The sequence below is a fragment of the Geotrypetes seraphini genome, chromosome 4 (genome assembly GCF_902459505.1).
Source record: "Geotrypetes seraphini chromosome 4, aGeoSer1.1, whole genome shotgun sequence".
In the NCBI taxonomy this organism is placed as follows: domain Eukaryota; kingdom Metazoa; phylum Chordata; class Amphibia; order Gymnophiona; family Dermophiidae; genus Geotrypetes; species Geotrypetes seraphini.
The window spans coordinates 146,248,437-146,262,645 of NC_047087.1; the positions used below are offsets into that span (position 1 = coordinate 146,248,437).

At 45.0% G+C, this 14,209-nt stretch overlaps 1 protein-coding gene across 6 annotated transcripts in view; it reads left to right on the forward strand.

Annotated features, from left to right (window-relative positions):
* The first annotated feature begins 11,417 nt into the window (after positions 1-11,417).
* The window catches only part of BBS2 (Bardet-Biedl syndrome 2), an 876,805-nt gene continuing 874,013 nt past the window's right edge, over positions 11,418-14,209 (forward strand). For 4 of the 6 annotated variants that reach the window (XM_033940622.1, XM_033940625.1, XM_033940624.1 and 1 more), the window contains exon 1: positions 11,420-11,725. The gene's annotated coding sequence lies outside the window, so the exon portion shown is untranslated. Of the gene's footprint in view, positions 11,726-14,209 lie in introns of all 6 variants that reach the window. The other 2 variants (XM_033940623.1, XM_033940626.1) reach the window with 2 other exon arrangements.

The following is a 14,209-nucleotide window of genomic DNA, read 5'->3' on the forward strand; positions in this document are numbered from 1 at the left end:
GTCTCAGGCAGATCAGAAGAGATTTTAGCCTTTATCATTACCGAGGCTCGGAGGCGATTATTTTTTTTTCAACCACATTGAATTTCCTTTGCGGATTTGGGGTTTGAACCGGGTTCAGCCTGGGACCCTGGGGACTACAGGGAAGGTGCTCTGACTGTTGAGCCATGACAGGGGTCCCAGTAGAGCTACTACATTAAGCAGACTTTATCATTGCAGAGGCTCGGAGGCGATTATTTTTTTTCAACCACATTGAATTTCCTTTACGGATTTGGGGTTTGAACCAGGTCTAGCCTGGGACCCTGGTGACTACAGGGCGAGTGCTCTGACCGTTGAGCCATGACAGGGGTCCCTGTAGAGCTAGTACATTCAGCAGACTTTATCATTGCCGAGTCTCAGAGATGATTATTTTTTTTCAACCACATTGAATTTCCCTTGCGGAGGCGGGGTTTAAACCAAGTCCAGCCTGGGACCCTGTGGACTACAGGGCGAGTGCTCTGACTGTTGAGCCATGACAGGGGTCCCTGTAGAGCTAGTACATTCAGCAGACTTTATCATTGCTGAGGCTCGGAGGTGATTATTTTTTTTTACAACCACATTGAATTTGCTTTGCGGATTTGGGGTTTGAACCGGGTCCAGCCTGGGACCCTGGGGACTACAGGGCGAGTGCTCTGACTGTTGAGCCAGGACAGGGGTCCCTGTAGAGCTAGTACATTCAACAGACTTTATCATTGCCGAGTCTCGGAGGCGATTATTTTTTTTTTTCAACCAGCATGAATTTCCCTTGCGGAGGCGGGGTTTGAACTGGGTCCAGCCTCGGACCCTGTGGACTACAAGGCGAGTGCTCTGACTGTGGAGCCATGACAGGGGTCCCTGTAGAGCTAGTACATTCAGCAAACTTTATCATTGCCGAGTCTCGGAGGCGATTATCTTTTTTTTTCAACCACATTGAATATCCTTTGCGGATTTGGGGTTTGAACCTAGTCCAGCATGGGACCCTGGGGACTACAAGGCGAGTGCTCTGACTGTTGAGCCATGACAGGGGTCCCTGTAGAACTAGTACATTCAGCAGACTTTATCATTGCTGAGGCTCGGAGGCGATTATGTTTTTTTTTTCAACCAGCTTGAATTTCCCTTGCGGAGGCGGGGTTTGAACCGGGTCCAGCCTGGGACCCTGGGGACTACAGGGCGAGTGCTCTGACCATTGAGCCATGACAGGGGTCCCTGTAGAGCTAGTACATTCAGCAGACTTTATCATTGCCGAGGCTCGGAGGTGATTATTTTTTTTTTTACAACCACATTTAATTTCTCTAGCAGAGGCAGGGTTTGAACCAGGTCCAGCCTGGGACACTGAGGGAAGATTTTTTTCCAGTTCCGGCGTTGGATGTGTTCTCCTTTGTGAAGACTGACGAAAAGAACGTGTTTAGTCTGTCTGCCACCTCTTCTTCCTCCTTCACCACTCCCTTCCTGTCTCCCTCATCCAGAGGTCCCACCTCCTCCCTCGCTGGCTGTTTTCCTCTCACATATCGGAAGAATGGTTTAAAATTCCGTGCTTCTCTGGCAAGTCTCTCTTCTTATTCTTTTTTTGCTTTTCTGACCATGTGATGACATTCTTTTTGATGCTTCCTGTGCTCTTTCCAATTTTCCTCGGTTTTATCCTTTTTCCACTTCCGGAATGATTTTTTCTTGTCCCCTATCACATTCTTGACTTCATTGGTTATCCAAGCCGGGTCTTCTGCTTGATTCTTTTTGTACCCTTTCCTAAATCTGGGTATATATAGGTTTTGCGCTTCGTTTACCGTGTCTTTGAATAAGGACCAGGTTTGCTCCACCATCTGTGCTTTCCCGGAGCTGTTCCTGAGTTTCTTCTTCAGCATTTGTCTCATGGCATCATAGTTCCCTTTCTTGAAGTTAAACGTTGTTGCAATGGTTCTCTTCCCCTTTGGCACTCCTATTTCTACTTTGAACTGGATCATGTTATGATCACTGTTTCCTAATGGTCCCACTACTTCCACTTCCTTGGCAGGTCCATTCAGCCTGTTGAGGATTCAATCCAGAATAGCAGTCCCTCTCGTTGGTTCCTTGACAAGCTGTTCCAAGAAGCAGTCCCGTACAGCCTCCAGGAACTCCGTTTCCTTTGTACATTTTGAAACTCCAAGACTCCAGTCTATCCCAGGATAGTTGAAGTCTCCCATAACTATGATGTTTGCGTTTTTGCATTCCCGTCTCAACTCGGCTCCCAGTTCTGTGTCCTTTGCTTCAGTTTGCCCTGGTGGGCGGTAGTACAGCCCCATCTTTATCTCGGCTCCCTTTCTTCCCGGTATTTTGACCCATAGTGATTCCAGTTGGTCATTTGTCGTTGCTGCGTCCACTCCGGTTGAGTGAATGGTGTCCTTTATGTAAAGTGCTACTCCTCCTCCTTTCTGATGTGTCCTATCTCTTCGGTAGATCTTGTACCCTGGCAGTACTATGTCCCATTTGTTTTCCTCATTCCACCATATTTCCGTGATTGCTATGATGTCTAGGCTCTCATCTTTGGCCACGACTTCTAGTTCCCCCATTTTTATTCTTTAGGCTTATTGCATTAGTATACATGTAGTTCAGGTCTTGGTATTTTTTCCTCCTTGTTATTTTCCCTTGTGTTTCATTTTTCTTTCTGTCCCCTACCTGTCCTGCAGACTCCTGGTTATTGACTCCCTTGTTATCCTCCAGCCGATGTTCTAGCAAAATTCTTCAACGAAAAGGTCACTACCTTAAGATGCTCCTTCCCACCTGCAGTCTCCTACAACTCTCTGGTGCCCACTGACCCCAACCCTACCCTAACGGTCTCCAACCCTATCCCAGTCGACAGACCCTGGACTGCCTTTGAGCACGTATCCGAATCCCTGGTCTTTAAACTCTGCATCAAACTGAAATCCTGCAACTGTACCTTGGACCCATTCTCCTCCTACCTATACGAGAAAATTCCCGCACAGGCCATCTTATCTCTTACCAAACTTATAAACTCCGCCCTACAATCGGGCCTATTTTTCCCAGAAACGGGACATATTGCTTTGACCCCATTACTGAAAACATCTGACCTAGACCCTTCCACACCATCCAGCTATCGCCCAATAGCAAACATCCCTCTCCTAACCAAGATGCTAGAGCAGTGTTCTTCAACCTTTTTACACCCGTGGACCGGCAGAAAAAAAATAATTATTTTGTGGACCGGCAAACTACTAGGACTAAAATTTAAAAATCCCGTTTCCGCCCCATCTCCGCGAGCTCGGTCCCCACAAATCATCTGATCCCATCCACACAAGCCTCAGTTATGATTTTATATTGAATGTATTTTATTAAAGTATAAAAAGAAACAATATTCTGTAGAATTGTCATTTTATAAATACAAATAATTCAGAGCAAGGATCAACAAAACCCCTGTCTCCCCTCCCCTTCACATATATCCCCTCTACTATCAAGAAAACTGAACAAGCCAAATTATTACAGAATGCTACACAGAAATATCATGCTAACAGAATACTGAAGTAACACATGACAGGAATAGTTTTAGGGGAGTGCAACTAGGGCAACTGCCCCCTGGTCAGAGAGCGCCCTAAGCCAGCTGAAAGCTAAAGAAGCACTGCCTGGGTTTTGCAGTCCCCAGTTATGTCTAACACCAGCTCTAGCAGGATATATATTTCAAATCTGATATATTCTAATCACAAAATAGAAATAAAATTATTTTTTTCTACCTTTTGTCGTCTCTGGTTTCTGCTTTCAATCTTTTTTTCACTCTCTTCCTTCCAGCGTATGCCCTCTCTGTCTCTTCAATCCAGCATCTGCCCCTTCCATCCACTATCTGTCCTCTCCCCCTTCCATATGGTATCTGTCTTCTTTCTATGTCCCTCTCCCCTTTCCATCCAGCTTGTGCCCCTCTCTCCTATTTACATGATTCATTCCAGCTTCACTGCTCTCTTCATTTTTATCTCTCCTACACCAGATCTATCATCGTTGTCCCTCTGCTTATTTTTCTGCTGACCCCTTCCTATCATCAATCTCTCTACTTTCTCATACTTTCTCTACTTCCCCTCCTCTAATCTCTCTGCCAGCTGTTTCCTTCCTTTTTTCATTCTCCCTTCCCTCCTCCTCCTGTCCAGCAGTAACTCTCTTCCCTTCCTCCCCTCCCAGCAGCATCTCTCCGTCTCCCTCTCCAGTAGCAGCTGTCCCTTTTTTTTCCTGGCCCAGCAGCTTCCCAGATTCCTTTCCCTCCTCCCCTCCCAGAAGCATCTCTCCTTTTCCCTTTCCAGTAGCAGCTGTCCCTTTTTTCCCCTGCCCAGCAGCTTCCCAGACTGATAGTGGTTTTCTCCCCTCCCAGCAGCTCTTCTTACTTCCCAGCGCAGCGATTTACGAAGGCAGCCTCGGGTCCTTTGTTGTGTCGCGCCGCCTCTGAGGAAAGAGGAAGTTGCATCATCAGAGGCAGCCGCGACTCAGCAAAAGCCCCGAGGCTGCCTTCGTGAATCGCTGCGCTGGGAAGTAAAGGAGAGCTGCAGAGAGGGGAGAAAGTCACTGTCGGAGGCTCCCCAAGATCTCTCCGGCCCAGTGCACGCTTCCGATGCTGATCTTGCCGGTCCTGCGCGGACCGGCAGGAAGTTCAAATGAGTCAATCTTGCCGGTCCTGCGCGGACCGGCAAAAATTTCCTGCGGACCGATACCGGTCCGCGGACCGGCGGTTGAAGAACTGTGTGCTAGAGTCTATCATATCTACCCAACTCTCATCCTATTTAGAGAGATTCTCTATTCTCCTATCTTTCCAATATGGCTTTCGACCCAACTTCAGCACTGAATCCCTATTGACCTCTTTAATCTCAAAGGTTCAACAACTTCATTCCCGTAATAAGTTCACTGTTCTTCTACAATTTGACCTTTCTACAGGTTTTGACGTTGTCCATCATGATATTCTAGTTTACCAACTCTCCGAGATAGGCATTAACTCCACAGTCCTAGACTGGTTCTCGAAATTCTTACGATCCCGCTCTTACACTGTCAACATGAATGGCACCTCATCCTCCCCCTGGAAACCGATATGTGGGGTCTCGCAAGGCTCACCTCTATCTCCTATTCTTTTCAATATCTATATGTCCTCCTTGAAACTCCTCCATCTATCCCCCCCTAGAAACACTTTACACTTATGCTGATGACATCCTTGTCCTCCTCGAGACCGACTCGAACCTCACTAACCTCTCTGAGAACATATCCTCATATATAACGAACCTCCAATCCTGGGCCCTCACCGTAGAAATTAAACTGAACGAGTCCAAAACAAAATTACTTTGGCTCGGCCCAAAATTAGACCAACTACCCACCTTCATCCCACGGTCCTCTGGCTCCACACTGTAGCTTGAGTTCTCAAGCAAAGTTCTGGGTATCACCATTGATTCTACATTGTCCTTCAACGACCAACTCAATTCCTTGGTAAAAAAAAATGCTTTTTCAGCCTTCATATGCTAAGAAAAGTGAGATCCTGTTTCCATCAAAAACACTTTGCTGTCCTTGTCCAATCCATTATCCTTTCCAGACTGTATTATTGCAACTCTATCTACTTAAGCCTAACAAAGAAAAACCTTCAAAGACTTCAGCAGATTCAGAATGCCGCGGCTAAGCTTATCTTCGCAAAAAAGTAAATTTGACCATGTCTCACCGCTCCTGTCCAAGCTTCACTGGCTTCCAGTAATCTCCAGGGTCGACTTTAAATGCGCCTGCCTAACTTTCAAGATCCTACACGCCATCCTTCCTCCCTTTATTCCACTTTCTTGGAATTCCAGATCCACCCCAAAATTAAAACTATCCTTCCCCTCTTTAAAAGGCATTTCCCATACAGGAAAACTAGGGACCTCCCTTCCCTTCAGAATCACTGAGCTCTGGAACAACTGTACCTCCCCACTTCAGAATCTGAGCTCCCTCCAACTTTTCTGTAAACATCTGAAAACTTGGCTATTCTCAAAAATGTAATACTTCCTCCCTCTCTGGTATACTAAGCCCCTCTAAACATTCTTTATACTAAGGCCTATAACCCTTCATTGGAGTTCCTTTTCTATCCCAGCTCCTGTAAAACGTGCCGAGCTCTACGATTGTGGAGAGGATGCGGTATATAAACCTAAGGTTTAGTTTAGTTTAGTTAGAGTCTTTTGGATGTTTTCCATGGCTGTTTTTTTTTTCCTCTGGTAAGCGGACTTTGTGGACTACCAGAGAGGGTAATTTTGGACTGTAAAATTTTCTGCATTTTTCCTCTATGCTTTTAAGCAAAGGGACAGTATCCTTCACTGTACAAAACAGTGACTAAATTAAACCAAACGCTGAGTAGGAAACTCAGCCTGTTTGTTTCTCTGATTCACTGTTAACAGATCTCTGTGAGAACTCCAGTTGATAGTGGTTACTATAGCAACCTGTTAATTGCATTTAGCCTGCCTGTTTCTCTGAGTGTAAAACTGCTATGTTTTCTCTGAATGATATAAAGCTGTGTGTGCCTTGTTAAAGAACTTGCTTCCCAGAAGTATAAATGATTCTGTCTCTTTCTCATGGCTACCTGTACCAGCAGCCCAGTATTGCTGGCTCATTAATTACTGCCATAAACTCCCCTCAGGCAATTCAGGAATAGGGAGCTGTTTATTTCAGCTGTTGTACAACAGTGAAGCATTTAAGTGAAAGGATTGTATTCTTTTCCTGCATGATGTATGCCTAACCTTAAGACTCTGGTGAAGAGAACTATACATAATTTGCCTACTAAATCCCAGAGCTGGCAATTGAGTTCAAGTTTGTTTTGAGGAACCTTTTCTTTTTGTTATATTTCCATGCTCACATTGAAACCTGTGATGGACTATGATTTTGAGGCCAGTGGCCAAATAAAGCTTATGATTTTTCACCAAGGCCATTCTGACTAAAGGGACCTTGGAGATAAGCTAAGATAGGCAATTGCCTACTGGTAACCAATTTGAGAAGCACCCTAATTCTAAAGGGACCACACCAGATTGGAGCTAAGTGTCACTACCTGACTGCCCGCTATGCTCTTTGAGGGCACAGGTGTGACAGCATGTATAGGCATTCCTATGTGCCTGTGTAGGAGTGAGATCAGTGCCTAAAATTAATGCCTTATATTTTATCCTTAAAACGTGCACTCTGATCGGTTGGTTAGGTGATGGTAGGATGCCTACTACCGCCTAACATCAGCATGCTGTTTCTAGAATCAGGCTCTGTATGTAGGGTTACCAGACGTCCAGATTTCCATGGCTTTTGAATGTACCAGTATAGACTCTTTGAGACCATGCCTTGCTTCAGGAGAGAGGCAAATTTCACACCTTAAGGGTCTCCACTGCACAAATGCCTTCTGAAGGATGCTCTTGATAAAGCTAATAAAAAATAACCGACCTTGAAAATATTTGTGCAACGTCATTATTCCTAAACACCTAAGAGCAGTGCACCAACCTTGCTCTTAGGTGTTGTTCAGGAATAATGACTATTGCACAAATATTTTCCAGTCGGTTATTTTTTATTAGCTTTATCAAAAGCATCCTTCAGAAGGCATTTGTGCAGTGGAGACCCTTCAGGCGTGAAATTTGCCCCTCTCCTGAAGCAAGGCATGGTCTCAAATAGTCTATACTGGTGCGTTCCTTTATACCTTCACACTGACCAGTATGACATCACTCCTCATCGAACAATCAGCCAACAGAGTCTGTCCTTAGGTTTGAACAAAGAAAATTCCTCTTAACATAGGAAAAGTTTTACATATCATATTTTTGTTTACATCAATTTCTGAATGCGCAACACATTATAACATAACCAATGAACACTTTGTAATTCTCAAAAAGTTGAAATCAAACCAGCCTTCTGACCAAAACTCAGTAATGCTGACAGCTTCAAATTTCACTGACACACAAGAACTGAAAAAACCCTAATTCCTATGCTGGAGGTCAAACTAGCTGAACTCCTTCCTGCTCTGGGCCTCTAGGGGGTTTCCATGGTAATCATTCCTTCAGTCTCATCCTAATTAGCTCCAGATGTTGTTCGTAGGCTCTCTTAAAGTTTCTTGAATCTTATATATGTAAAACATTTGAAATTAAATACAAATCATTCTATCACACATCTTGCATTCCACACAGGGATCCCTTCACACACCCACATCACACGCAACATGGTATATTGCATTCATAAGATACATATAACTATCTTTATTCAAAAATGTGAAACCCTATATCTTCCACAAGCCAGACTATGAGGTCTGGCATTAATTAAAGCCAGGAAATCAAGGCGGGAAACTGCACAAAGACGCAAAGAGAGACAGAAAGAAACATGGAGGCAGTTTAATACCTCTATGTGTGTGTTATTTATACACCTATAGGTATCTGATTTCCATAGGGTCTTGCCCCACCTAACACCTCACACAAATAGTTAATTCACATTTTCCTATGCTATATATCGGTTTCCTGGTCTTTTGTTTATTATCCTGACTTTTCAAAGTTTTAAATGTGTTTGCATGTATATAAGACCCTGTGACCAGGACTAGAAAGGTCTCTGTCATGCCGTGCTAATGCTTCTGCGTAGTTTGTGCCAAACCAGGCCTATACACTTTTCAAAACCCGGCATTTTGTACAGATTTTGAAAAGCCTTCTCAAATTGCGTCGGGCAGGGAGGAAATCCACACGATTGGAAAATCTGGCAACTCTAATCAAAGTACCGGTACTTACAATCTACAAACATGCTAGTATTTGTACATAACTAATGTGACCATACATCCTATTTTGAATGGGACCATCCCGTTTTTAGATCACCTGTTCCATTGTCCCCACGCACAGCTTCAGGATGCCGAAATGTCCCATTTTCAGAAAGAGTATCCCGAAGTTGTGCATGGGGACAATGGGACAGGCGATCTAAAGCAGTGTTCTTCTTCCTGCCATTCTGTGGGAATCACGAGGGCCTGATGAACTTGCCTGCAGCAGTGCCAGTAGTGTCAGCACAACGATTCACTTAGGCAGCCTTGGGGCTTTTGCTGAGTCGCGGCCCACATCTAATGATGCAACTTCCTCTTTCCTCAGCGGCAGGTGCAACGCATCAAAGGACCTAAGGCTGCCTAAGTGAATCGCTGCACTGACGATAACGAGAGCTGCTGGGAGGGGAAGGGAGGAGAGGAGGGTGGAGGGGAAAACAGGAGGGACGGACGATCAGACAAATCCCTGCTTCCCGGTACTGGCTCTGCTCTTGCAAACCCGTCTGTTCCCCTCTTCTGACAGTGGTGGGCAAAGTGGCCTGGGACCCGAGTCTTGCACATTGCATGCTGGAGCATGAATTTGGCCTGTACTTTTCCCTGGGAGGGCTGCAATTGCCCAGAAACACCACAAATGACAGCAAATAGGGTCACACTTTACTTTTTCCATCCAATGAGCCTCCAGTAAGATATTTGAACCTCGATTGTTCTTCATACCTGGCCTTAAGATGCTTCTGAGCTCTCACTGTTTAATTTTTCTTTACAGACCTTCTCTGCAATTATGTTTCCATTGTCAATAGCTGTATGGGAGTACAACCTGCAGATGCACACTAAATCTCACCCTTTTCTTCCCATCTTCTACCCCCACCCCCTCCCCCATTATAGCTTCTTTCAGATCGTTGGTCTTTAGCTGAGCTCACATCCAATAAGATCAGTGAGAAAGTGGTGAGCAGGTTGTTAGGCGCTCAAAATGTAATTTGTTTGAATTGGAACTTCTCTCTTTTGCACTAGGGTCATTGTCATTGCAGTGATTGACCCGGACCAGAAGTCACATAACTTGGCTCCTTTTGGAACACTACAACCAAGACCCCTGATTGTGGTCATCTAGGCATAACTTCCATGGAATGACCACAAGTACACACACCCAGACCTGTGCTCCACTAATTTGGGGACCAGGCATTCTGACCCAGAAATTGTAACTGAAGACTGTTGCATTTGTCATTTGATCAACTGGCTAAACAGCCTTCATCTGCCAGTGTCATTGTATCATATCCCCAGTGGGAATATGTACTGGGGAGTTAACTCTGCCCTCTAAAGCAGTGTTCTTCAACCGCCAGTCTGCAGACTGGTGCCAGTCCACAAAGTAATTATTTTATTTCCATCGGTCCATAGATATACAAAGGTTGAAGAACACTGATCTAAAGGAAACGCTTCTCCCTGCTTTGCCGACGCAGCAACAGATCAGATGCGTGCAGCAGTGACTCCACAAGCCTTCCCCCTGATGTCGGGGTGGGGGGTGAGGGGAAGGCTTGTGCAGTTGCTGCACACACCTGGCCTGTTGCTGTGGTGGAGGCAGCAGTGGCTTGGGAAGTGAACAGTGTACAGGCTCCTTTATGCACTTCTGCCAGCTGCAATTGTCTAGGACAGTCCACAATGCTGGTTCCTGGAGTGCTTCTGCTCGCTTCTGAGCACTTGTGCTGCGAGGGCCAGGGCCTGGGCCAGACCCTGTCCATAGCAGATCTTTAAGCCACTCTTTCCCGCCACAGCTTGATGGCTCCATCCCCTTTCTGTCCATCCTACAATCTGTATGGGAATTTTCTGTGATGCTTTGGTGATGTCGCATAACCAGGAGAACTAGAGAAATAGGGCAAAGCATAAGTCAGGCATTCCTGTGCGGCAGCTGCCATGTTATGTGTGTTATGCTTGGAGAGAGGAGAGAGAAAGAAAGGGGGGCAAGGAGAGAGAAAGAAATGAAAGAAAGAAAAAAAAAAAAAGGATGCACAGTCAGAAGGAAGTGCAACCAGGGACTCGTGAAATCACCAGACCACAAAGGTAGGAAAAATGATTTTATTTTCAATTTAGTTTTTAAAATGTGTCAGTTTTGAGAATTTATATCTGCTGTCTATATTTTTGCACTATTTTTTTTTCTATTTTTCTGTAGTTGTTACTGAGGTACATTGCATATTTTAAAGTCATCTGCCTTGACATCTTTGAAAACCCCCCAAAATATAAATGATAATTAACATTTTCTCTGTAGTGTGCTTTGTGAGTTTTTAAAAAAAAATTTTTGGTTACCATTATATATTAATAAGATATGTGTGTACTGTATATGAAAAATTGATGGAAAAAATTACATTACAATTATTATTATTATTATTATGGGGTGGAGTCAGGGGGCGGAGTTTGGATGGGATTGGGGCGCCTAGGGAGGGACTGAAAATTAGTAGATGTCCAGTTTTGAGGGAAAAATAAATGGTCACGTTATACATAACTTACCACCTTTTTTAAATCATTCTAATTTGCTTGGTTGTCTTTTCTGTATTTGTACAGTTACATTTTTTTAGACACTGAAAGTTTTCAATAAACATTGCCAAAAGAAATACCGCCCTTTCTCTGGTTTTCTTTGGAAAGGCGTAGGAGAAGCTACACCAATTCTTCCCGTGCTAAAGATGGCGCTGCAGGAAGCCGAGGCAGTGCTAGACTGCTGGTGCCTCCACTTGAACGCTCCTGCCTGGTGCTGCAGCTTTTTCAGTTCTCCCTTTTTGTCTTACAGAATAATGTGTCTGTTGTTGGAGCAGAGGGCACACAAATAAACCCGAGTGGGAGTTTTATTTTGTTTATTATCATAGTTCGTTACAAAGACAAACTGTCTGTAAAGATTGAAACGCCTGAATTGTGAGTCGCCTTGATTACGTCATAGGTTGCCGCTGCCGTGGAAACAGGGACTTGTGTTGGTGATATTAGAGCAGTGTGGCTGTCATCGAATAGCAGGTAGTGTAAACCAGCAACAGTTATTTTTTATTGGCGTCTCTTCCGTGCCTCCTTCATTTATTTCGGAGCTTGTGAAGAAGCCAATTTTGCAACTTTCCCCGTTTTTTGTTGTCACTTGTAGTTCCAGCAGCAAAATTATTACCTCAAGGTCTTCTGCCCTCAGTAATCAATAGTATCGCTCTTCCTAAGTTTTGGTGTACAATTAGTGTCTCAGTAAACATTTTGGAATCTTCCCGTATATAAAATTGTTATAAACTGTAAGTGTTCCACACATCTATGATGACAAATCACTGCATATTGTGTAATCGTCATCAGAGCCGAGTGTGTGTGAGTGCTGGGGGTGGGTGGGTGGGTTGCTTTTTACCAATATATTAAGTGTATTATATAGGGGCAGTATTCAAAAGGATTAATCCATATACAGTACCAGCAGCTGAAATTTCACAGTCCACAGCTGAAAATTCACAGCCCACTGTGAAATTTAAATTATACTATCAGGATAGTGCTGCTGACAGCTCCAAACTCATTTACTATTAGCTACTCTTCAACCTTTTGACACTTATGGACTGGCGGAAATAAAATAAATATTTTATGGACCGGCAGTTGAAGAACACTGGGCTAAGTCGTGGGTCAGACCCCACCTATCTCCACCAAATCTCCGCCCCAGACCCCACCCCTTAATAGTATTAATTGTAACACCATTTTTTCCATTCATTTTTCATATATACATACACACAATAGTATCGTATTAACACATAATGGTTAACCACAAATTAAACTACACAAAGCACACAGTATGCTTCTCAATAGTCATTCCTACCAGAACACAGATAACCCTATGCAAATACGGGACCAAAAACTAAAAGTATTAATATATACAGTACAAACCCTAAGATGCAAGACTCTGCAGGCAGTACAACCCCAGAGGTAAAGAAAGAAACAAATGCATTTCTTCCTGAACAGACAGCAGATGTAAATCAATCACTAAATTAAAAAATAAAATAATTCCCTCTACTGTTGTTGTCTCCCTCCCTCCATGCTGTGGGTTACCTTCTGGCCTGCCCCCTGGTGTTATCTTTGGGCCTGCTCCCTCTTCCTCAGTGCTGCAGTGCACAAAGTATTAATAATATATACAGTACAAACCCTAAGATGCAAGACTCTGCAGGCAGTACAACCCCAGAGGTAAAGAAAGAAACAAATGCATTTCTGCCTGAACAGACAGCAGATGTAAATCAATCACTAAATTAAAAAATAAAATAATTCCCTCTACCGTTGTTGTCTCCCTCCCTCCATGCTTGTCTTACCTTCTGGCCTGCTCCCCCTTCCTCAGTGCTGCAGTGCACAAAGCCATGGACAGCGGCTCCTCATGCGTCCCGCGCCTCATCTGGAAGCCTTCCCTCTGATGTTGTGCACTGCAGAACTGAGGAAGAGAGAGTTGGCCCGAAGACAATGTCACATCAATTGCACCATGGACCGGCAGCTGAAGAGCATTGTCTGGGGCCTGATGCACGTGCCGGCCCTGTGGATCGGCAGGAAATTTCTGCGGGCTGACACCAGTCCATGGACCGGTGGTTGAAGAACACTGGTATACACCATATTTACCATACTATGTCTACCATGCTATAATCTCATACTGTGTTTACCGCTCAATGTTGTGACAGGGAAGCCCCTGTCCCAGCCAAAAGAACGACTAAACCCACCATGCACCCAGCCCTGGTCCCTGGAAAACCTGGTCTGGAGCCCGGGCAGCCGGCACAGCTAGGAAGGGAAAGGAAAAGGCAGGTCATAGCCCAGCCCAAGAGCCAGAGGGGGAGGGCACTAGAACATAATTCTTCCCCCTATTACTCCTTTCCTCCAGCTCTAAAACCTAGAACCCACCCAAGAGTGTGTGGAGTTAGCCCTCAGGGTGTGCAGGTCAGACAGCCTCAAATACGAAACAAGGAGAGTTGGCAGGGGAGCTCAGCTGGTGCTAATCACAATCATCCAGCCACCAGCAGGGAGTGCAGCTTCCAAGGAGTTCCTGTTCCCAGCCCCGTATGCGATCCAGGAGACAGCCCAGCAGGCGGGAGATTGAAATCCCTGGACGCTATCTTGCCTTGCCAGACAAACCCTGGGAGGGTGGACCAAAAGACTGGCCTTGGAGAAGACAGGTTAGCAAGGAGCTAACACGCAAGCAAGGAGGGGGTTGGGAAGAACCACCTGGGGTCACGGGGTGGAGAAGCAGCCGTGGCTATGAGTCTAATGACTGGGAGATGAACAGCCTTCCTGGGGAGAGTGAGCCCGGGGAAGACATGGATATAGGGGAGAGTGAGATATGAGAGGTCTTGCTGGTCCTACCCGAAATCCAGTCCAGGTTAATTGAAACCCTGGACACAAGCAGTGCTTGGAGCAGAGCCGGGGCAGGCCTGTCCAATTGAGAAAAGTCCTTATCAGAGGTTTTGAGTTGCCTTACCTCTGACAAACTTGTGTAAGAAACCCCTGGAAGTT